This window comes from Taurulus bubalis (assembly GCF_910589615.1).
Source record: "Taurulus bubalis genome assembly, chromosome: 10".
NCBI classification, from domain to species: Eukaryota; Metazoa; Chordata; class Actinopteri; order Perciformes; family Cottidae; genus Taurulus; species Taurulus bubalis.
Genome location: NC_136598.1, coordinates 664,109 through 690,233, shown reverse-complemented (window position 1 = coordinate 690,233; position 26,125 = coordinate 664,109).

The window sequence follows — 26,125 nt, the reverse complement described above, 5'->3', positions numbered from 1 at the left end:
AATTAACTTTGTATTTATTTAGACCACAGGGTACGTCAGCGTTCAGCCTCCTCAGTTTACCTTTAGTTTAGGCCCAGTATTTTATTATAATGCATATTGGTATAGTACTGTTACGCCATTAGACTTTGGGAACTGCAGGATAATACACATTTTGCATATAATCAAATCTATATAAATGTAGTACAAAGACAGAACTGAACACAATTTTCAATTTCCTTTCGTGGAAATTGAACTCATTACATTTTCAGAAAGCTCTTTTATTTTTATCAGCTTTTTGGACTCAATTTTAAAATTCATGTTTTACAATTTGCGTCAGAAACACAGCACTGTCTCATATACAATAAAACATGAGGGAATCCATATGGATGAGGTCAAATATGTTCATAAGCATGCTCCAGGAATGATAAAGCACCGAGCCGCCCAGCCTTCATAACAGATGAGATGCCTCAGACCAGCACGGATCTCTAGCTTCATATCTCTGGAGTCTGTTTCTAAGAACACTTCTGTAAAGTGGTCCACGTTATCTACACACACATATACATATGGTGTACATATAGAGATTAATGTAATCTGGCAGCAGCCCTTCAGCCATGCATTTGTGACTTCTACAATATTGATACATGTTTAATAAAACATTCACCGTTGCGTGAAGTGGCATCTATAAATAGATCCATCGTTTGAAGATTTTCTCAACTCTGCTTTTTGAAGCAAAGTAAGGAGCAACGCTTGACTCTGGGCCAAAGGAACTATACATTGTTTTGTTTTTTATTCATTTGACTCATACGGTATTTTCCAAGCTGTTGCTACTGTGGTTACTCTATGAAAAGCTTTGAAGTACAAGTGTACCTTTCAAGTCCTGTTATGTGCTCCATGTGACCAATTCCTCCTGCCTTTCTGGCTGAAGGGGAAAAGCAGCAGCAGGTACTAGTCCTTCGATACTTGTACTTTCAACTGACGTAGTATAAAGGGTGAGGAGCGGGTAGAGGGATGAAGGGACCGGTCAAACAAACACAGGACTTTCACCTGGGAGACATTAGTTTGTGTTTTGTTAGGTAACCTCTAACATAACTAAGTAGTTGTGTTGCTTCAGTAAACCTCACCAAGTACTTTTGCTGCCTAAACCTAATCACGTCCTTGTCTTGCCTAAGTAAACCTATGAAAGTAAACCTACGTTAAAGTTTAGTTTGAAAAGATCTATACATGCAATGAGGAGAGAATCTGAATACTTCTGTTCTACTGAAATACATTATCTGTTGGTTCTTTAAGAGGCCGAAGCTCTCGCTCTAATTACTGCATTACTTTGTTTTGATTACTTCATCAGTTCAAGACTTAACTGATGAAATGACTCATTTAAAGGCCTGTGAATGTGAGATCTCTTCCACGTGTATTGACAGGTTCCTTTTTCCTGGGTGTTCTCTCTTGTATTATTATTGTCTTATGACTGAGCACAACTAACAGCATAATATCAGCATGATTCCGGTAAAAAGGATATGTCTATCTTTATATTTTCTGTGAAAATGTAGAAAAAATTGGCAAACACAATTTCTCTCGAAATTAGAGAGAGCGTGGCAGAAAGAGGTCTACTTGAGCATAAACGGGAGTCCTTCACAGTGATAAGCAGAAGTGTTTCAACCACGACTAACTGGCGCTTAGCCAGCAGTTACAACACTCCAAAGACTCTTGTCACCACATTGCCCAACCAGTAGCCACTTTACCTCGATCACAGCGTCCATCGCTCGGCTCGCCTTGGTCTTTGAGTCTCTCTCTTCTTGTACTCTTTGCCTCTCTTGTTCTCCCTCTGCAATCTCCATCTGATTAAAGCAGAACAGAGAAAATGTCAGCCAAGAGGTCTCCTCCAGGTCAATCAGTATGATAAGTGTGTGCTTGTCTTTCATGAGAGGGCCGACACCAGAGATAAATACTGGTGATAATAACTGTTTCTATTTGTGGGGGACAATGATGACTGGAGATGTCCTCAGTTGACTTTGGGCTTCTCAATGACTACAACATGTAATGTTGACTTCTATTGACTCGCTGACTAGTTAATTGGTTAATTACTGGCTGATTACAAACTGACCAGAGTACAGAGTAAATGACTGGTCACCTATCACAGTGCCAGATGATGTTTTACAAGCTCAGGGGTGTACTGCAGAAACCACCAGTCCCAACACCTGATGAGTAGGTACTTTAGCACTTTACACATTATTCCATAAGTCAATGGGTGTTTGGTTAGATGCCTGAAATAATGTCTGTGGAATACTTAAGCTGAAGAGTTTTTTTTTAACAATTTGTAAATACGTAAAATACGTATAAAGACCACAAAAAAATACGTATAAAAACCACAAAAGCACACGCACACACAGACCGTGGGAGTTGAGTCCGATGGGTCCAACAACCAGCGATCTCTCAGCTGGGAGACGGCTGTTCGATCCCCGTGTGGAACGAGATGTAAGTGTTGATTTATTTTGCGCGTAATTTACGTACGTCAGAAACAGCACTTTCATGGTCATTTTAAACCAAAAAATTATATTTTTCTCAACCTAACTAAGTATAAGAGATTCATGTGAAGACGTAATTTTATTTAGAAAAAGATTGAAATCGATAAGTGTTGCTGAGATTTTTTTTTAGGAAAATGCACAAATGAGGAGTTGTGTAACTTTTTGTGGGTTATCATGAGAACAGACAGAAGAGAAACACAATGTCAAGTCATACGTATGTTTGCACAAATGGAAGAAGTGACAAATAAAACTGACTTTGACTTTGATAAGAACCATTATATGAGGATACGTTGACATTATGTGAGGATACGTTGACATTATATGAGGATACGTTGACATTATATGAGGATACGTTGACATTATGTGAGGATACGTTGACATTATGTGAGGATACGTTGACATTATATGAGGATACGTTGACATTATTTGAGGATACGTTGACATTATATGAGGATACGTTGACACTATATGAGGATACGTTGACATTATATGAGGATACGTTGACACTATATGAGGATACGTTGACATTATATGAGGATACGTTGACATTATGTGAGGATACGTTGACATTATATGAGGATACGTTGACATTATATGAGGATACGTTGACACTATATGAGGATACGTTGACATTATATGAGGATACGTTGACACTATATGAGGATACGTTGACATTATATGAGGATACGTTGACATTATGTGAGGATACGTTGACACTATATGAGGATACGTTGACATTATATGAGGATACGTTGACATTATGTGAGGATACGTTGACATTATATGAGGATACGTTGACATTATATGAGGATACGTTGACATTATGTGAGGATACGTTGACATTATGTGAGGATACGTTGACATTATATGAGGATACGTTGACATTATATGAGGATACGTTGACACTATATGAGGATACGTTGACATTATGTGAGGATACGTTGACACTATATGAGGATACGTTGACATTATATGAGGATACGTTGACACTATATGAGGATACGTTGACATTATGTGAGGATACGTTGACATTATATGAGGATACGTTGACATTATATGAGGATACGTTGACATTATGTGAGGATACGTTGACACTATATGAGGATACGTTGACATTATATGAGGATACGTTGACATTATATGAGGATACGTTGACATTATGTGAGGATACGTTGACATTATGTGAGGATACGTTGACATTATATGAGGATACGTTGACATTATATGAGGATACGTTGACATTATGTGAGGATACGTTGACACTATATGAGGATACGTTGACACTATATGAGGATACGTTGACATTATATGAGGATACGTTGACATTATATGAGGATACGTTGACATTATATGAGGATACGTTGACATTATATGAGGATACGTTGACACTATATGAGGATACGTTGACACTATATGAGGATACGTTGACATTATATGAGGATACGTTGACACTATATGAGGATACGTTGACACTATATGAGGATACGTTGACATTATATGAGGATACGTTGACATTATATGAGGATACGTTGACACTATATGAGGATACGTTGACACTATATGAGGATACGTTGACACTATATGAGGATACGTTGACATTATATGAGGATACGTTGACACTATATGAGGATACGTTGACATTATATGAGGATACGTTGACATTATATGAGGATACGTTGACACTATATGAGGATACGTTGACATTATATGAGGATACGTTGACATTATGTGAGGATACGTTGACATTATATGAGGATACGTTGACATTATATGAGGATACGTTGACACTATATGAGGATACGTTGACATTATATGAGGATACGTTGACATTATGTGAGGATACGTTGACATTATGTGAGGATACGTTGACACTATATGAGGATACGTTGACATTATATGAGGATACGTTGACACTATATGAGGATACGTTGACACTATATGAGGATACGTTGACATTATGTGAGGATACGTTGACATTATATGAGGATACGTTGACATTATATGAGGATACGTTGACACTATATGAGGATACGTTGACATTATATGAGGATACGTTGACACTATATGAGGATACGTTGACATTATATGAGGATACGTTGACATTATGTGAGGATACGTTGACACTATATGAGGATACGTTGACATTATATGAGGATACGTTGACATTATGTGAGGATACGTTGACATTATATGAGGATACGTTGACATTATATGAGGATACGTTGACATTATGTGAGGATACGTTGACATTATGTGAGGATACGTTGACATTATATGAGGATACGTTGACATTATATGAGGATACGTTGACACTATATGAGGATACGTTGACATTATGTGAGGATACGTTGACACTATATGAGGATACGTTGACATTATATGAGGATACGTTGACACTATATGAGGATACGTTGACATTATGTGAGGATACGTTGACATTATATGAGGATACGTTGACATTATATGAGGATACGTTGACATTATGTGAGGATACGTTGACACTATATGAGGATACGTTGACATTATATGAGGATACGTTGACATTATATGAGGATACGTTGACATTATGTGAGGATACGTTGACATTATGTGAGGATACGTTGACATTATATGAGGATACGTTGACATTATATGAGGATACGTTGACATTATGTGAGGATACGTTGACACTATATGAGGATACGTTGACACTATATGAGGATACGTTGACACTATATGAGGATACGTTGACATTATATGAGGATACGTTGACATTATATGAGGATACGTTGACATTATATGAGGATACGTTGACATTATATGAGGATACGTTGACACTATATGAGGATACGTTGACACTATATGAGGATACGTTGACATTATATGAGGATACGTTGACACTATATGAGGATACGTTGACACTATATGAGGATACGTTGACATTATATGAGGATACGTTGACATTATATGAGGATACGTTGACACTATATGAGGATACGTTGACACTATATGAGGATACGTTGACACTATATGAGGATACGTTGACATTATATGAGGATACGTTGACACTATATGAGGATACGTTGACATTATATGAGGATACGTTGACATTATATGAGGATACGTTGACACTATATGAGGATACGTTGACATTATATGAGGATACGTTGACATTATGTGAGGATACGTTGACATTATATGAGGATACGTTGACATTATATGAGGATACGTTGACACTATATGAGGATACGTTGACATTATATGAGGATACGTTGACATTATGTGAGGATACGTTGACATTATGTGAGGATACGTTGACACTATATGAGGATACGTTGACATTATATGAGGATACGTTGACACTATATGAGGATACGTTGACATTATATGAGGATACGTTGACATTATGTGAGGATACGTTGACATTATATGAGGATACGTTGACATTATATGAGGATACGTTGACACTATATGAGGATACGTTGACACTATATGAGGATACGTTGACATTATGTGAGGATACGTTGACATTATATGAGGATACGTTGACATTATATGAGGATACGTTGACACTATATGAGGATACGTTGACACTATATGAGGATACGTTGACACTATATGAGGATACGTTGACATTATATGAGGATACGTTGACATTATGTGAGGATACGTTGACATTATATGAGGATACGTTGACACTATGTGAGGATACGTTGACATTATATGAGGATACGTTGACATTATGTGAGGATACGTTGACATTATGTGAGGATACGTTGACATTATGTGAGGATACGTTGACATTATGTGAGGATACGTTGACATTATATGAGGATACGTTGACATTATGTGAGGATACGTTGACATTATATGAGGATACGTTGACATTATATGAGGATACGTTGACACTATATGAGGATACGTTGACATTATATGAGGATACGTTGACATTATGTGAGGATACGTTGACATTATGTGAGGATACGTTGACATTATATGAGGATACGTTGACATTATGTGAGGATACGTTGACATTATATGAGGATACGTTGACATTATATGAGGATACGTTGACATTATGTGAGGATACGTTGACATTATGTGAGGATACGTTGACATTATGTGAGGATACGTTGACATTATGTGAGGATACGTTGACATTATGTGAGGATACGTTGACATTATATGAGGATACGTTGACATTATATGAGGATACGTTGACACTATATGAGGATACGTTGACACTATATGAGGATACGTTGACATTATGTGAGGATACGTTGACATTATGTGAGGATACGTTGACATTATATGAGGATACGTTGACATTATATGAGGATACGTTGACATTATATGAGGATACGTTGACATTATATGAGGATACGTTGACACTATATGAGGATACGTTGACATTATATGAGGATACGTTGACATTATGTGAGGATACGTTGACATTATATGAGGATACGTTGACATTATATGAGGATACGTTGACACTATATGAGGATACGTTGACACTATATGAGGATACGTTGACATTATATGAGGATACGTTGACATTATATGAGGATACGTTGACACTATATGAGGATACGTTGACACTATATGAGGATACGTTGACATTATATGAGGATACGTTGACATTATATGAGGATACGTTGACACTATATGAGGATACGTTGACACTATATGAGGATACGTTGACATTATATGAGGATACGTTGACATTATATGAGGATACGTTGACACTATATGAGGATACGTTGACACTATATGAGGATACGTTGACATTATATGAGGATACGTTGACATTATATGAGGATACGTTGACACTATATGAGGATACGTTGACATTATATGAGGATACGTTGACATTATATGAGGATACGTTGACACTATATGAGGATACGTTGACATTATATGAGGATACGTTGACATTATGTGAGGATACGTTGACATTATATGAGGATACGTTGACATTATATGAGGATACGTTGACACTATATGAGGATACGTTGACATTATATGAGGATACGTTGACATTATGTGAGGATACGTTGACATTATGTGAGGATACGTTGACACTATATGAGGATACGTTGACATTATATGAGGATACGTTGACACTATATGAGGATACGTTGACATTATATGAGGATACGTTGACATTATGTGAGGATACGTTGACATTATATGAGGATACGTTGACATTATATGAGGATACGTTGACATTATGTGAGGATACGTTGACATTATATGAGGATACGTTGACATTATGTGAGGATACGTTGACATTATATGAGGATACGTTGACATTATGTGAGGATACGTTGACATTATGTGAGGATACGTTGACATTATGTGAGGATACGTTGACATTATGTGAGGATACGTTGACATTATATGAGGATACGTTGACATTATATGAGGATACGTTGACACTATATGAGGATACGTTGACACTATATGAGGATACGTTGACATTATGTGAGGATACGTTGACATTATGTGAGGATACGTTGACATTATATGAGGATACGTTGACATTATATGAGGATACGTTGACATTATATGAGGATACGTTGACATTATATGAGGATACGTTGACACTATATGAGGATACGTTGACATTATATGAGGATACGTTGACATTATGTGAGGATACGTTGACATTATATGAGGATACGTTGACATTATATGAGGATACGTTGACACTATATGAGGATACGTTGACATTATATGAGGATACGTTGACATTATGTGAGGATACGTTGACATTATGTGAGGATACGTTGACATTATATGAGGATACGTTGACATTATGTGAGGATACGTTGACATTATATGAGGATACGTTGACATTATATGAGGATACGTTGACACTATATGAGGATGCGTTGACACTATATGAGGATACGTTGACATTATGTGAGGATACGTTGACATTATGTGAGGATACGTTGACATTATATGAGGATACGTTGACACTATATGAGGATACGTTGACACTATATTAGGATACGTTGACATTATATGAGGATACGTTGACATTATATGAGGATACGTTGACATTATATGAGGATACGTTGACATTATATGAGGATACGTTGACATTATATGAGGATACGTTGACATTATGTGAGGATACGTTGACATTATGTGAGGATACGTTGACATTATATGAGGATACGTTGACATTATTTGAGGATACGTTGACATTATATGAGGATACGTTGACACTATATGAGGATACGTTGACATTATATGAGGATACGTTGACACTATATGAGGATACGTTGACATTATATGAGGATACGTTGACATTATGTGAGGATACGTTGACATTATATGAGGATACGTTGACATTATATGAGGATACGTTGACACTATATGAGGATACGTTGACATTATATGAGGATACGTTGACACTATATGAGGATACGTTGACATTATATGAGGATACGTTGACATTATGTGAGGATACGTTGACACTATATGAGGATACGTTGACATTATATGAGGATACGTTGACATTATGTGAGGATACGTTGACATTATATGAGGATACGTTGACATTATATGAGGATACGTTGACATTATGTGAGGATACGTTGACATTATGTGAGGATACGTTGACATTATATGAGGATACGTTGACATTATATGAGGATACGTTGACACTATATGAGGATACGTTGACATTATGTGAGGATACGTTGACACTATATGAGGATACGTTGACATTATATGAGGATACGTTGACACTATATGAGGATACGTTGACATTATGTGAGGATACGTTGACATTATATGAGGATACGTTGACATTATATGAGGATACGTTGACATTATGTGAGGATACGTTGACACTATATGAGGATACGTTGACATTATATGAGGATACGTTGACATTATATGAGGATACGTTGACATTATGTGAGGATACGTTGACATTATGTGAGGATACGTTGACATTATATGAGGATACGTTGACATTATATGAGGATACGTTGACATTATGTGAGGATACGTTGACACTATATGAGGATACGTTGACACTATATGAGGATACGTTGACACTATATGAGGATACGTTGACATTATATGAGGATACGTTGACATTATATGAGGATACGTTGACATTATATGAGGATACGTTGACATTATATGAGGATACGTTGACACTATATGAGGATACGTTGACACTATATGAGGATACGTTGACATTATATGAGGATACGTTGACACTATATGAGGATACGTTGACACTATATGAGGATACGTTGACATTATATGAGGATACGTTGACATTATATGAGGATACGTTGACACTATATGAGGATACGTTGACACTATATGAGGATACGTTGACATTATATGAGGATACGTTGACATTATATGAGGATACGTTGACACTATATGAGGATACGTTGACATTATATGAGGATACGTTGACATTATATGAGGATACGTTGACACTATATGAGGATACGTTGACATTATATGAGGATACGTTGACATTATGTGAGGATACGTTGACATTATATGAGGATACGTTGACATTATATGAGGATACGTTGACACTATATGAGGATACGTTGACATTATATGAGGATACGTTGACATTATGTGAGGATACGTTGACATTATGTGAGGATACGTTGACACTATATGAGGATACGTTGACATTATATGAGGATACGTTGACACTATATGAGGATACGTTGACATTATATGAGGATACGTTGACATTATGTGAGGATACGTTGACATTATATGAGGATACGTTGACATTATATGAGGATACGTTGACACTATATGAGGATACGTTGACACTATATGAGGATACGTTGACATTATGTGAGGATACGTTGACATTATATGAGGATACGTTGACATTATATGAGGATACGTTGACACTATATGAGGATACGTTGACACTATATGAGGATACGTTGACACTATATGAGGATACGTTGACATTATGTGAGGATACGTTGACATTATATGAGGATACGTTGACACTATGTGAGGATACGTTGACATTATATGAGGATACGTTGACATTATGTGAGGATACGTTGACATTATGTGAGGATACGTTGACATTATGTGAGGATACGTTGACATTATGTGAGGATACGTTGACATTATATGAGGATACGTTGACATTATGTGAGGATACGTTGACATTATATGAGGATACGTTGACATTATATGAGGATACGTTGACACTATATGAGGATACGTTGACATTATATGAGGATACGTTGACATTATGTGAGGATACGTTGACATTATGTGAGGATACGTTGACATTATATGAGGATACGTTGACATTATGTGAGGATACGTTGACATTATATGAGGATACGTTGACATTATATGAGGATACGTTGACATTATGTGAGGATACGTTGACATTATGTGAGGATACGTTGACATTATGTGAGGATACGTTGACATTATGTGAGGATACGTTGACATTATATGAGGATACGTTGACATTATATGAGGATACGTTGACATTATATGAGGATACGTTGACACTATATGAGGATACGTTGACACTATATGAGGATACGTTGACATTATGTGAGGATACGTTGACATTATGTGAGGATACGTTGACATTATATGAGGATACGTTGACATTATGTGAGGATACGTTGACATTATATGAGGATACGTTGACATTATATGAGGATACGTTGACACTATATGAGGATGCGTTGACACTATATGAGGATACGTTGACATTATGTGAGGATACGTTGACATTATGTGAGGATACGTTGACATTATATGAGGATACGTTGACACTATATGAGGATACGTTGACACTATATTAGGATACGTTGACATTATATGAGGATACGTTGACATTGTATGAGGATACGTTGACATTATATGAGGATACGTTGACATTATATGAGGATACGTTGACATTATATGAGGATACGTTGACATTATGTGAGGATACGTTGACATTATGTGAGGATACGTTGACATTATATGAGGATACGTTGACATTATTTGAGGATACGTTGACATTATATGAGGATACGTTGACACTATATGAGGATACGTTGACATTATATGAGGATACGTTGACACTATATGAGGATACGTTGACATTATATGAGGATACGTTGACATTATGTGAGGATACGTTGACATTATATGAGGATACGTTGACATTATATGAGGATACGTTGACACTATATGAGGATACGTTGACATTATATGAGGATACGTTGACACTATATGAGGATACGTTGACATTATATGAGGATACGTTGACATTATGTGAGGATACGTTGACACTATATGAGGATACGTTGACATTATATGAGGATACGTTGACATTATGTGAGGATACGTTGACATTATATGAGGATACGTTGACATTATATGAGGATACGTTGACATTATGTGAGGATACGTTGACATTATGTGAGGATACGTTGACATTATATGAGGATACGTTGACATTATATGAGGATACGTTGACACTATATGAGGATACGTTGACATTATGTGAGGATACGTTGACACTATATGAGGATACGTTGACATTATATGAGGATACGTTGACACTATATGAGGATACGTTGACATTATGTGAGGATACGTTGACATTATATGAGGATACGTTGACATTATATGAGGATACGTTGACATTATGTGAGGATACGTTGACACTATATGAGGATACGTTGACATTATATGAGGATACGTTGACATTATATGAGGATACGTTGACATTATGTGAGGATACGTTGACATTATATGAGGATACGTTGACATTATATGAGGATACGTTGACATTATATGAGGATACGTTGACATTATGTGAGGATACGTTGACACTATATGAGGATACGTTGACACTATATGAGGATACGTTGACACTATATGAGGATACGTTGACATTATATGAGGATACGTTGACATTATATGAGGATACGTTGACATTATATGAGGATACGTTGACATTATATGAGGATACGTTGACACTATATGAGGATACGTTGACACTATATGAGGATACGTTGACATTATATGAGGATACGTTGACACTATATGAGGATACGTTGACACTATATGAGGATACGTTGACATTATATGAGGATACGTTGACATTATATGAGGATACGTTGACACTATATGAGGATACGTTGACACTATATGAGGATACGTTGACATTATATGAGGATACGTTGACATTATATGAGGATACGTTGACACTATATGAGGATACGTTGACATTATATGAGGATACGTTGACATTATATGAGGATACGTTGACACTATATGAGGATACGTTGACATTATATGAGGATACGTTGACATTATGTGAGGATACGTTGACATTATATGAGGATACGTTGACATTATATGAGGATACGTTGACACTATATGAGGATACGTTGACATTATATGAGGATACGTTGACATTATGTGAGGATACGTTGACATTATGTGAGGATACGTTGACACTATATGAGGATACGTTGACATTATATGAGGATACGTTGACACTATATGAGGATACGTTGACATTATATGAGGATACGTTGACATTATGTGAGGATACGTTGACATTATATGAGGATACGTTGACATTATATGAGGATACGTTGACACTATATGAGGATACGTTGACACTATATGAGGATACGTTGACATTATGTGAGGATACGTTGACATTATATGAGGATACGTTGACATTATATGAGGATACGTTGACATTATATGAGGATACGTTGACACTATATGAGGATACGTTGACACTATATGAGGATACGTTGACACTATATGAGGATACGTTGACATTATGTGAGGATACGTTGACATTATATGAGGATACGTTGACACTATGTGAGGATACGTTGACATTATATGAGGATACGTTGACATTATGTGAGGATACGTTGACATTATGTGAGGATACGTTGACATTATGTGAGGATACGTTGACATTATGTGAGGATACGTTGACATTATATGAGGATACGTTGACATTATGTGAGGATACGTTGACATTATATGAGGATACGTTGACATTATATGAGGATACGTTGACACTATATGAGGATACGTTGACATTATATGAGGATACGTTGACATTATGTGAGGATACGTTGACATTATGTGAGGATACGTTGACATTATATGAGGATACGTTGACATTATGTGAGGATACGTTGACATTATATGAGGATACGTTGACATTATATGAGGATACGTTGACATTATGTGAGGATACGTTGACATTATGTGAGGATACGTTGACATTATGTGAGGATACGTTGACATTATGTGAGGATACGTTGACATTATATGAGGATACGTTGACATTATATGAGGATACGTTGACATTATATGAGGATACGTTGACACTATATGAGGATACGTTGACACTATATGAGGATACGTTGACATTATGTGAGGATACGTTGACATTATGTGAGGATACGTTGACATTATATGAGGATACGTTGACATTATATGAGGATACGTTGACATTATATGAGGATACGTTGACATTATATGAGGATACGTTGACACTATATGAGGATACGTTGACATTATATGAGGATACGTTGACATTATGTGAGGATACGTTGACACTATATGAGGATACGTTGACACTATATGAGGATACGTTGACATTATGTGAGGATACGTTGACATTATATGAGGATACGTTGACACTATGTGAGGATACGTTGACATTATATGAGGATACGTTGACATTATGTGAGGATACGTTGACATTATGTGAGGATACGTTGACATTATGTGAGGATACGTTGACATTATGTGAGGATACGTTGACATTATATGAGGATACGTTGACATTATGTGAGGATACGTTGACATTATATGAGGATACGTTGACATTATATGAGGATACGTTGACACTATATGAGGATACGTTGACATTATATGAGGATACGTTGACATTATGTGAGGATACGTTGACATTATGTGAGGATACGTTGACATTATATGAGGATACGTTGACATTATGTGAGGATACGTTGACATTATATGAGGATACGTTGACATTATATGAGGATACGTTGACATTATGTGAGGATACGTTGACATTATGTGAGGATACGTTGACATTATGTGAGGATACGTTGACATTATGTGAGGATACGTTGACATTATATGAGGATACGTTGACATTATATGAGGATACGTTGACATTATATGAGGATACGTTGACACTATATGAGGATACGTTGACACTATATGAGGATACGTTGACATTATATGAGGATACGTTGACACTATATGAGGATACGTTGACATTATATGAGGATACGTTGACATTATGTGAGGATACGTTGACATTATATGAGGATACGTTGACATTATATGAGGATACGTTGACACTATATGAGGATACGTTGACATTATATGAGGATACGTTGACATTATGTGAGGATACGTTGACATTATGTGAGGATACGTTGACATTATATGAGGATACGTTGACATTATGTGAGGATACGTTGACATTATATGAGGATACGTTGACATTATATGAGGATACGTTGACATTATGTGAGGATACGTTGACATTATGTGAGGATACGTTGACATTATGTGAGGATACGTTGACATTATGTGAGGATACGTTGACATTATATGAGGATACGTTGACATTATATGAGGATACGTTGACATTATATGAGGATACGTTGACACTATATGAGGATACGTTGACACTATATGAGGATACGTTGACATTATGTGAGGATACGTTGACATTATGTGAGGATACGTTGACATTATATGAGGATACGTTGACATTATATGAGGATACGTTGACATTATATGAGGATACGTTGACATTATATGAGGATACGTTGACACTATATGAGGATACGTTGACATTATATGAGGATACGTTGACATTATATGAGGATACGTTGACATTATATGAGGATACGTTGACACTATATGAGGATACGTTGACACTATATGAGGATACGTTGACATTATATGAGGATACGTTGACATTATATGAGGATACGTTGACACTATATGAGGATACGTTGACATTATATGAGGATACGTTGACATTATATGAGGATACGTTGACACTATATGAGGATACGTTGACATTATATGAGGATACGTTGACATTATGTGAGGATACGTTGACATTATATGAGGATACGTTGACATTATATGAGGATACGTTGACACTATATGAGGATACGTTGACATTATATGAGGATACGTTGACATTATGTGAGGATACGTTGACATTATGTGAGGATACGTTGACACTATATGAGGATACGTTGACATTATATGAGGATACGTTGACACTATATGAGGATACGTTGACATTATATGAGGATACGTTGACATTATGTGAGGATACGTTGACATTATATGAGGATACGTTGACATTATATGAGGATACGTTGACACTATATGAGGATACGTTGACACTATATGAGGATACGTTGACATTATGTGAGGATACGTTGACATTATATGAGGATACGTTGACATTATATGAGGATACGTTGACACTATATGAGGATACGTTGACACTATATGAGGATACGTTGACACTATATGAGGATACGTTGACATTATATGAGGATACGTTGACATTATGTGAGGATACGTTGACATTATATGAGGATACGTTGACATTATGTGAGGATACGTTGACATTATATGAGGATACGTTGACATTATATGAGGATACGTTGACACTATATGAGGATACGTTGACATTATATGAGGATACGTTGACATTATGTGAGGATACGTTGACATTATGTGAGGATACGTTGACATTATATGAGGATACGTTGACATTATGTGAGGATACGTTGACATTATATGAGGATACGTTGACATTATGTGAGGATACGTTGACATTATGTGAGGATACGTTGACATTATGTGAGGATACGTTGACATTATGTGAGGATACGTTGACATTATATGAGGATACGTTGACATTATATGAGGATACGTTGACACTATATGAGGAGACGTTGACACTATATGAGGATACGTTGACATTATGTGAGGATACGTTGACATTATGTGAGGATACGTTGACATTATATGAGGATACGTTGACATTATATGAGGATACGTTGACATTATATGAGGATACGTTGACATTATATGAGGATACGTTGACACTATATGAGGATACGTTGACATTATATGAGGATACGTTGACATTATGTGAGGATACGTTGACATTATATGAGGATACGTTGACATTATATGAGGATACGTTGACACTATATGAGGATACGTTGACATTATATGAGGATACGTTGACATTATGTGAGGATACGTTGACATTATGTGAGGATACGTTGACATTATATGAGGATACGTTGACATTATGTGAGGATACGTTGACATTATATGAGGATACGTTGACACTATATGAGGATGCGTTGACACTATATGAGGATACGTTGACATTATGTGAGGATACGTTGACATTATGTGAGGATACGTTGACATTATATGAGGATACGTTGACACTATATGAGGATACGTTGACACTATATTAGGATACGTTGACATTATATGAGGATACGTTGACATTGTATGAGGATACGTTGACATTATATGAGGATACGTTGACATTATATGAGGATACGTTGACATTATATGAGGATACGTTGACATTATGTGAGGATACGTTGACATTATGTGAGGATACGTTGACATTATATGAGGATACGTTGACATTATGTGAGGATACGTTGACATTATATGAGGATACGTTGACATTATATGAGGATACGTTGACACTATATGAGGATGCGTTGACACTATATGAGGATACGTTGACATTATGTGAGGATACGTTGACATTATGTGAGGATACGTTGACATTATATGAGGATACGTTGACACTATATGAGGATACGTTGACACTATATTAGGATACGTTGACATTATATGAGGATACGTTGACATTGTATGAGGATACGTTGACATTATATGAGGATACGTTGACATTATATGAGGATACGTTGACATTATATGAGGATACGTTGACATTATATGAGGATACGTTGACATTATATGAGAATACGTGATGTTAAGTCAGATGACTTAACATCACCACCATTAAGCTAAGCACAAGTGATGAGTTCCTCCACAGATGTAGGAGGCGTACATATGGATGTCTGGATGGAGGAGACTGTCTTTATGGTTTATTACTGGCTTGTTTGAAGTATACATTTTAGTTTTAATAAATGTAATGGATACATTTTAAAGAGTTAGAGTGTCTGTTGGAAGCCAACTGTGATCGTGAAGAGAGAAACAGATGAGGAACATAATACCTTCATGTTTTGTAGCATGCACTTGTTTCAGTCCCAGTTTCTGTTTATTTAGTCAGTCAGGAAAGACAAAGCTCCCCTGGAACATTAGTGACAGACAGCCGGCAGACCGTCTGGTGACAGTAACATTATGGTATCTTCCCGCCCTCCTGTCTATCTTTAACGTTGTTATATAAAACCACGGGCTCTACTTTCATATAATGGAAGACAGAGAGGCTCATGGGAGGGTAAATGACGGTAAAGGATATTTTGATAAATGAGAGGTTTGCATTTTGTATTGCAATGAAAAACTGCAACAAAGAACGATGTCTGCGTCTGCCGTGCACATTATGCACATTTAGAATTAAAACGCTTACGTCAGGAGGAATCCTCTTGTGCTTTAGAGTTGAGCAAATTAAATGGAGGAGGGGAAACACTTCCTTTGGGTACAGTTTAATGCAGACGGTCATTATTAACCCTATAAATAATGTCAACCGTAACTCAATGAAGGCCTGCATTATGGCTGTCTGGAAAGACACCTGCACTCTAAATACTAGACTATTACTTTGGGGAAATGGAATGTGGATCAAATAAAGAAACATAAAAGTAGGAAAATGAAGACGAGATGGATCACCCCGACATGAATTAATGAACTTAAAAAGCTGCTGCATGGACAGTATATTTACCATCTCGCAGGGAGAACAATCAATATCCTCACGATGTACAAGAGGAGTGGTGAAAAGAGGGGAAAGAAGAGAAATGGAAATGCAGATTATTAACAAAAACAAGGAGCAAAAGAGAAAAAGTCTTTTCTTCACGAAGAAAGACAGAAACAAGAGGAGGGACAGAGTGATGGATGCAAAAGAGATCAGGCAGTTTAAGAGATGGACACAGGAAAACGAATGAGGAAGAATTACAAAATGTTGATAGCAATGAAGGAGGAGCAGGAGGAGGACATGAGAGGCAGCTGAGGCTTTGAGGAGTCTGATCATTATCCGCCGTCGGCGCATTCTTCTCCTTCACCGAATCAGACGCTTGATCCTCACTTTAATTATATTTAAATTGAAGGGTGCTTCAGAAGCATCCTGCTGCTCCGCTCGCCTCCTTCCACATCACGTCCTGGCCTTACCTCTCCTCCATCCTCCCAGCCCTCTGTGGAGATTATACTTCACTAAGTGCGGCAGAGGGAGGAGGTGGGGTTGGGGTTGTCTTGCTCTTGTCTCTAGTATCTCTTGTGTCCTCGATGCAGCGACATCTGTCCTGCACTGAGTCTCTGCCTGTGAGAGCAGCAGGTAGATGCAGATTGTGGACGTAGAGAGCTCAGACCGGAGAGGGATTTCATTTTATTTTCTCTTTCTCTCTTGCCTACTCTTTGAAAATGGGATTTTTTTTTCTTCTTTGCTCTGCTACGGAATCCAGTTGGACTTCAAAGGGGGTGGGAGCTGTGTGTGTGTGTGTGTGTGTGTGTGTGTGTGTGTGTGTGTGTGTGTGTGTGTGTGTGTGTGTGTGTGTGTGTGTGTGTGTGTGTATGTGATGTGTGTGGACGTAGCTTAAGTGCCCGTGTGTGTTTGCAGGTTCAGGATTTTGAGTTCAAGTGCTTGAGATGCGAGAACGGCTAAGAACACAAGCATAAAAATAAAGAAGATACAACAGCAGCCTTTGGCAGCATCGCATAATCTTGCCGAGGTTGCCAGGTTTGTCATCGGCAGAAACCGAAAGCAACACCCCTGTGCTCACTGACCGCATGTTACAATCACACACAGCACGGAACTCCCCCCTAAAAGTAAAGTTGTCATTTAAAGGGCCGGTGTAGGAAACTAAGATCCAATGTGTTTTCATTTGCTCAGAATCTTGCATCCTGATTCTACAGTAGCCCAGAACGGACAAACCAGAGAGACACTTGCATCGGGTATTTTGGTCCGACGTATAAGCACCAAATTGTAACCGACTGAGTTGTTTGTCTTGACATTTTCCAACTTGGAAAACTTCAAGGTTTTCTTTTTTTTTTGCCGACTTTGTGATGCGCTGCTCTTAGTAATTACTGCTATCGAGTGCGCCGCTGTATGTGTTTAATCAATCAATCAATGGAGCTGCTGAGCTGAACCAGACACATGCCGATGCTTTTCATCTCGCTGAAGCCGCTTGAAGCAAACGTCTGTGGTTGACTTGATCGATGACGGCGATGCTGAAGTGGCCTTGGCGAGGGGATTTAAGTGGCACTGCACCTGAAGCCTAAAGTTGCTGCGAGGAACTTTTAACTGTTAACAGTCACGATGTCACACTGACCTGCATAAGGCAATTATATTTGTATAGTTATTCCTAATGCGGTGCCACTGGGTCGGAATTGACGCAGAACCAGATGATAAGAGCCGTATGGTTTGGGGACCCGGAGTGAGAAGGGGGGCACGGGAGAACCAGAACCCGGATGCCAGACCCCGCTGCAGTAAAACAAGAGAACCCGGACTGCCAGACCCCGCTGCAGTAAAACAAGAGAACCCGGACTGCCAGACCCCGCTGCAGTAAAACAAGAGAACCCGGATGCCAGACCCCGCTGCAGTAAAACAAGAGAACCCGGACTGCCAGACCCCGCTGCAGTAAAACAAGAGGTTCTCTGAAGGGAATGCGGCGCTTGTGTATCAGATGTGGATCTGGCACGCGAGGAGACGACTCAAAAGATTGTTTTCCAGCATCTATTTACTCCTGCAGAAGACAATATAACACAGCTGAAATCTCTCTCTCTCTCTCTCTCTCTCTCTCTCTCTCTCTCCACACAACTTACCCTCAGGAATGCAGGTGAGACGTCACTTCAGCAGGAAATATTAATACAACAAATACTGCAAAATAAAAATAACTCAAGATAAAAACATTCTAATATTACAAATTGGAAATAAGAAATGATAAAGTGCATTTTGAACTGTTACAATTGGAAAACACTACTGCCTCTGTCCACAGGAGGCGCCAGTACCAACACAAGATTAAAGTTGCGCAGAGTAGTTTTTATGAGCTAAAATATATATCTTTTTTTCTCTTTGGATATATTTATGCTAAGCTAGGCTTAACCTACAGAGAGCAAATGTATTCTTCTCTCCTCCTTCACTTCACTTCAGGTCGGTCTTCCAGCATTTCTAAATGTGCAGACGTTTTCAAGGTGAATGTAAAAGCTTGGACACACACACACACACACACACACACACACACACACACACACACACACGTGGTGTACGCGCATATGTGGCGCCTTTGTGACGAGGCGGCTATAATTGGATTCCACGGTCTCTGCGGTGCTGAGAATTGATTGGCGACAGAGAGACAAAGACTGAAGGATGAAAGTGTCGTTGTGTGTTGATGGGGTCAGAAAACCTCTTCACACACGGTGATGCGCGCGGGCACAGACACACCTCACACACACACACACACACACACACACACACACACACACACACACACACACACACACACACACACAGGTTAGCGGCGGCAGTAATGTTATTCCATTACCACAAACCATGGCCATATGGTTATTACGGGTTGTAATCAACTGGAGGTTCGCATGACGATGAGTGCTTGAGGTCAAACGTGTGCCATGATACTCAACCACACACACACACACACACGCACACACACACACACACACACACACACACACACACACACACACACACACACATGGATATTCTAGAATCAGAGACCAAAAGGGATCCATCATTTCTCTTTTAAATCCATATTTTATGTTTTTTCACATCTGCTTTTCTGGCACGGCAACAGAGAATTGTGTGTTGTCAAACACGGACACATATTTCCACATTATCCTGTGCGTTCTGTGTGTCTGAGCGCACAAGAAAACGCACTCAGGGATACAAGGACTGCAGACGGTGTGGCTCTCTTTAAAAGCCTCAGAATGAAGTGGAAGGCCTCGCTGTTCAACACACACAGTACTTTTTTATGGCCTTAAGCCGCTCATCACCCATTTACCAACACAAGTGACGCACACACACACACACACACACACACACACACACACACACACACACACACACACACACACACACACACACACACACACACACACACACACACACAGGTTTAATATTAAATGCCGTGTGGAATCACTCTTTGTATTCACAGTTGGCTTGTGAAAGACAAAACCCCTCTTTGTCAGAGTGATTGAATCATTCCCGGCTGTGGGCCTTTCGTGTCTCCTCGTGAGGACCGACTTGTGGAGGCATTTAAAGGACATTGTGCACAGACCTCACCACCATGTGAGACGCAAGACCCGTGTGAGCTTTTGGTCAGATGTGTAAATATTAGTATACATGTTGCTGGCTAAGAGTAAATAAAGATTGAAACACAGAAAAAATAGAAGTTTCAGGTCCGCCTAAAAAAAAAAAAAAAAGCACTTTCGGGATGATTATCTCCTTGAAATGATGCTTCACTAAGAAGAAGGAGAAGAAGCCCTGAAACTCTCCCACATCATAGCACAATATGGGAACAGTCTCTCTGCACTGTTTTCACTTGAAAAAGTGAAGCAGAACAAAGTCAGAGAGGTAAAGTACAGAGAGAACTCAGGCAAGGTTTCGGCACATTTGCGCATATTTTCGCGCATCTGTGACATTTGAATTTTTTCATGTAGCAAACCTTATATTTCACTTGTATATGACTTATGGTGTTCAATAAACTTGTATTAGTGGGGATTTACTGAGGGAAATGCATTTTTTCTTTTATTTGCTATTTTCTCAAAATATTTTCAAAATTTGCTGACTCAGCGATTTATGTTGCTGTTCTTTGGTTCATATCTCGGTGATGCTTTGCAGCAGAGGGATTTGGTTAATTTGTGTGGAATTGTCTTGCTTTTTGCCATTTGGTTCCTTCTGATAGCACCAAGCTACGGGATGCTAGTTCCGGAAACATGCAAAATTATAACTATTTTATTTTAATAATTATTTTAGCTGGTGTTTGAGTTGTGTGGAAATGGCTGACTAATTATTGTAGCCCAGGTTTTCTTGTTTAATTTGATGTGTAGCATCAATATATTTGTTTATGATTATTGTAATTTTATACGCAGTTTAACTAAAATATCTAAAAAAGGACCTATATAGGTTCATTCAAGGCTTAAAGTTATTTAATGTAGGACACGAACTCCGGTCTCCTGGGTGATTGTCCCTTGTTTTTACTTCCTTCTTCACTCCTGCCATAACTATGACGACGTAGCGCGTCATCATGTCGGGCCACTCCCCAAGCCTCCTTGTGGACGTAGAAGTGGGCGAGGCCCGTGTCGACTCGTGGTCTGTGGACTACGGCTGTGAAGCCTTGAGTTCAGCAATCTGGCCGTCACCATCTTGGTTTCTGCAACCGGAAGAGACAGCAGAGAGCTAAGAAAAACCAAACCCTGAGCAAGACAAGTTTGAGGGAACTCGAATGTTCGTAGGATATCCTCGTAACCTCATACGAAGCATGAGGCTACGTCGAGAAAAATAATAATAATTACTACGGCTGCTTTACGGGTTTTAAAAAGCAGCTTGTTATATTTTTTCCTCCAGCCGTACTCCTCCTCACAGCGGTTTACTAGATTAGTTCAGATAAGGCTTGTAGTTGAAAAGAGGACAAAAATCATGTGAAGCTTCTCTCTGCAGTGCTGACATTCAAACACACTCGGTACACTGTAAGCAGTGTGTGTGTGTGTGTGTGTGTGTGTGTGTGTGTGTGTGTGTGTGTGTGTGTGTGTGTGTGTGTGTGTGTGAGAGAGAGAGAGAGGCTGATACACAGGCTGAACAAAGCTGCAGTGATACAGAGAGGAGGAGAGTTTGTCGCTCTCAGCTTATCTCGCCGCAGAGCGCTGCACCTGCTGCGGTTGCCAGGTTGCAAGCGAGGTTCACAAGCCGGGCAGAGTTTCCATGTTGGAGTGATTTTAAGCAGAGGAGGTGGAGTGGATTTTTGAAGGCAGCACAGTGGAAAGAAATCCCGTTGCCATGTCAAGCTCTTCACATGTGAAGTGCTTCGGTTTGATGCAGGGCACGAGTTGCCAGGTTGGAGTGAGTTTTAAGCCGGTGGAGAGGAGGCCTGTGGAGGCAGATGCAGACGGGATATATTTAACAAGCGCAGAGATTAATGTGGAATGGGGTAATTTTAGAGGCTAAGGCCGTGTAGCATGTGTGAAGCGCACTCTGACAAGGTTGCCATGTTTGCGATGATGTTAATCCAGTGGAAAGGTTACGTTTAGAGGATGTTATACCAGCAAAAGCAGGTGGGGGCGTTTTGTGGAGGTAGATATTAGTTGCCAGGCCTCTGATGGCTGGGTTGCCAGGTTTGAAGGTAATCAGAGTTTTCAAGGCTGAAGCATTTTGAAGAGAGAATAAATAGTTTGACTCAGTTGAAGTAGGATGGGAAAGGACTCGGCTGGCAATTTTGAGTGAATTTTCTTAGTTGTTTTTATTTTATAACGGCATGAAAAGTGCCAGAATGTATGGAGAAGTGATGGAAGCATGACAATAGGTCAGAACGGTTGACATTAGGAGAAAAGCTACAGCAGGACAGTCAAACTGCACTGGTTTTGGTGTGTTGATGATGGATGATGTGCTGTCAGAATTTTCGGGGCAGAGTAATTTTATCTTGTACAAAGGACAAAATGTGCGCGTCATTTTTGTCTTTCCGTTTGTTTCCCCCTCAGTGTGCTATGTACAGGGGCCGCTCTGTTCTCGGCCCTGGTCACACGCCTCCGGGTCCTCTGGAGACATATTATAATGAGCTCCACTTCCTCGTGGAAACAGTACAAGCTGAGATGCGCCCACAGTGTCTTTTTGAAAAGTTCCTGGCTTTGCGGTGCCTCGCCCGCTTACAAGGGCCACACTGGGGAGGACAAACCAGGTCAACTTTGTCTCCACCCGGTGAGGACATGAAAAGGAGGAAAGGAGGACGATGATGGTGGAAAGGTACATGTGTGCCTTGTCATACTAATAAAAGATCTGTCAGTGACGTGTTGTTAATATCCAACCAGCAGGGTGACGCACCAGGGTTTAAATACATACATATTTAGACTGGTAATTAATGCTACCCTCCAGTCAGTCTGCCGCAGGCAGACTGACTGGAGGGTAGCATTAACCCTAACCCTTTATTAACCCTAACCCTTTATTAACCCTAACCCTTCATTAACCCTAACCCTTTCTTAACCATTAACCCTAACCCTTCTCTTTCCTTCGGGGTTTGGTGCATTCTACACTTCTGCCTGAAAGTACAGCAGCTCTTGTGTTCATCTCAGGCCAAGTAGCTATTTGATCAAGGACCAGTGGAGAGAGGGGCCCTGGGTGGGTTTATAAGGTGGGGGAGATGAAGACCCCACAAAGAGGGTCATGTTTTGGGATTTGGCTCAAATCAACGATGAGGCTGTGTAATTCTGTTGGCGAAGGAGAGCACCCAAAGGCCGGAAGAATTCTGAAGAAATATGAAAGATGGTTGATTGAGCAGTGACGTGATGGAGCCGGGTCAGCAGGTCAAACGTGTGCTATTTCAAGACTTTCGGGGGTTCTGCTTCAGGAAGCGTATTCGTATCGAGACAGGACGCGGAGGAGGCGGAGCAAAGTTTGGATTGATGGACGGGGAATCACGTGTTTCAGGCTTTGATGATTCAGCCACTGGGAGAAGGGTTTCGGGCAGAGGACACGTTTTGCCGTGTGGTCGTGAAGCCTCGCTGCAGCCAGAGTCCTCCCCCCGCTCATCACGATGTCGTGTTCATTGTTCTGGTTTCAATAATGTCTGTCGGGGAATGTAATGTTGGGGAAGACATCATTATTGGTGTGAAGCAGAGGAGGTGGAGACTCATGCTGCGTTCAAGACGACTCGGAGCTCAGAATTGTCCCAAAGGAGACTTCAGACTTCCAAGCGTCCCAAGAGCACAACTGCAACTTTCTAACAGAGAGACCATCTGACCCAGAGGGACTGATGTTCCTTTGGCAAGTGTTCCACGCAAGTTTTACTCCTCAACATTTACAGACCACCTAAATACTGTGCCACCTTCTTTGATGAGTTTACTGAACTGCTGTCTATAATCTGTATTGATTTTGATTGTGTTGTCATTGTTGGTGATTTTAATATCCATGTTGATAATCCCCAGGGTCTATAGAGCTATGTGGTGTCCTTGATAACTATGATCTGACTCAGCATGTAACATGAGTGAATGTAACATGCAGGTGGCGAAAAACTAATCTCCAGGTTCACTGTGGTATCTATAAAGAGAGACTTCACAATTATAATTTGGAACTTAGAAATGCAAGACAGGCCTTCTTCTCTGACATCATAACCAAAAACAAAAACAAT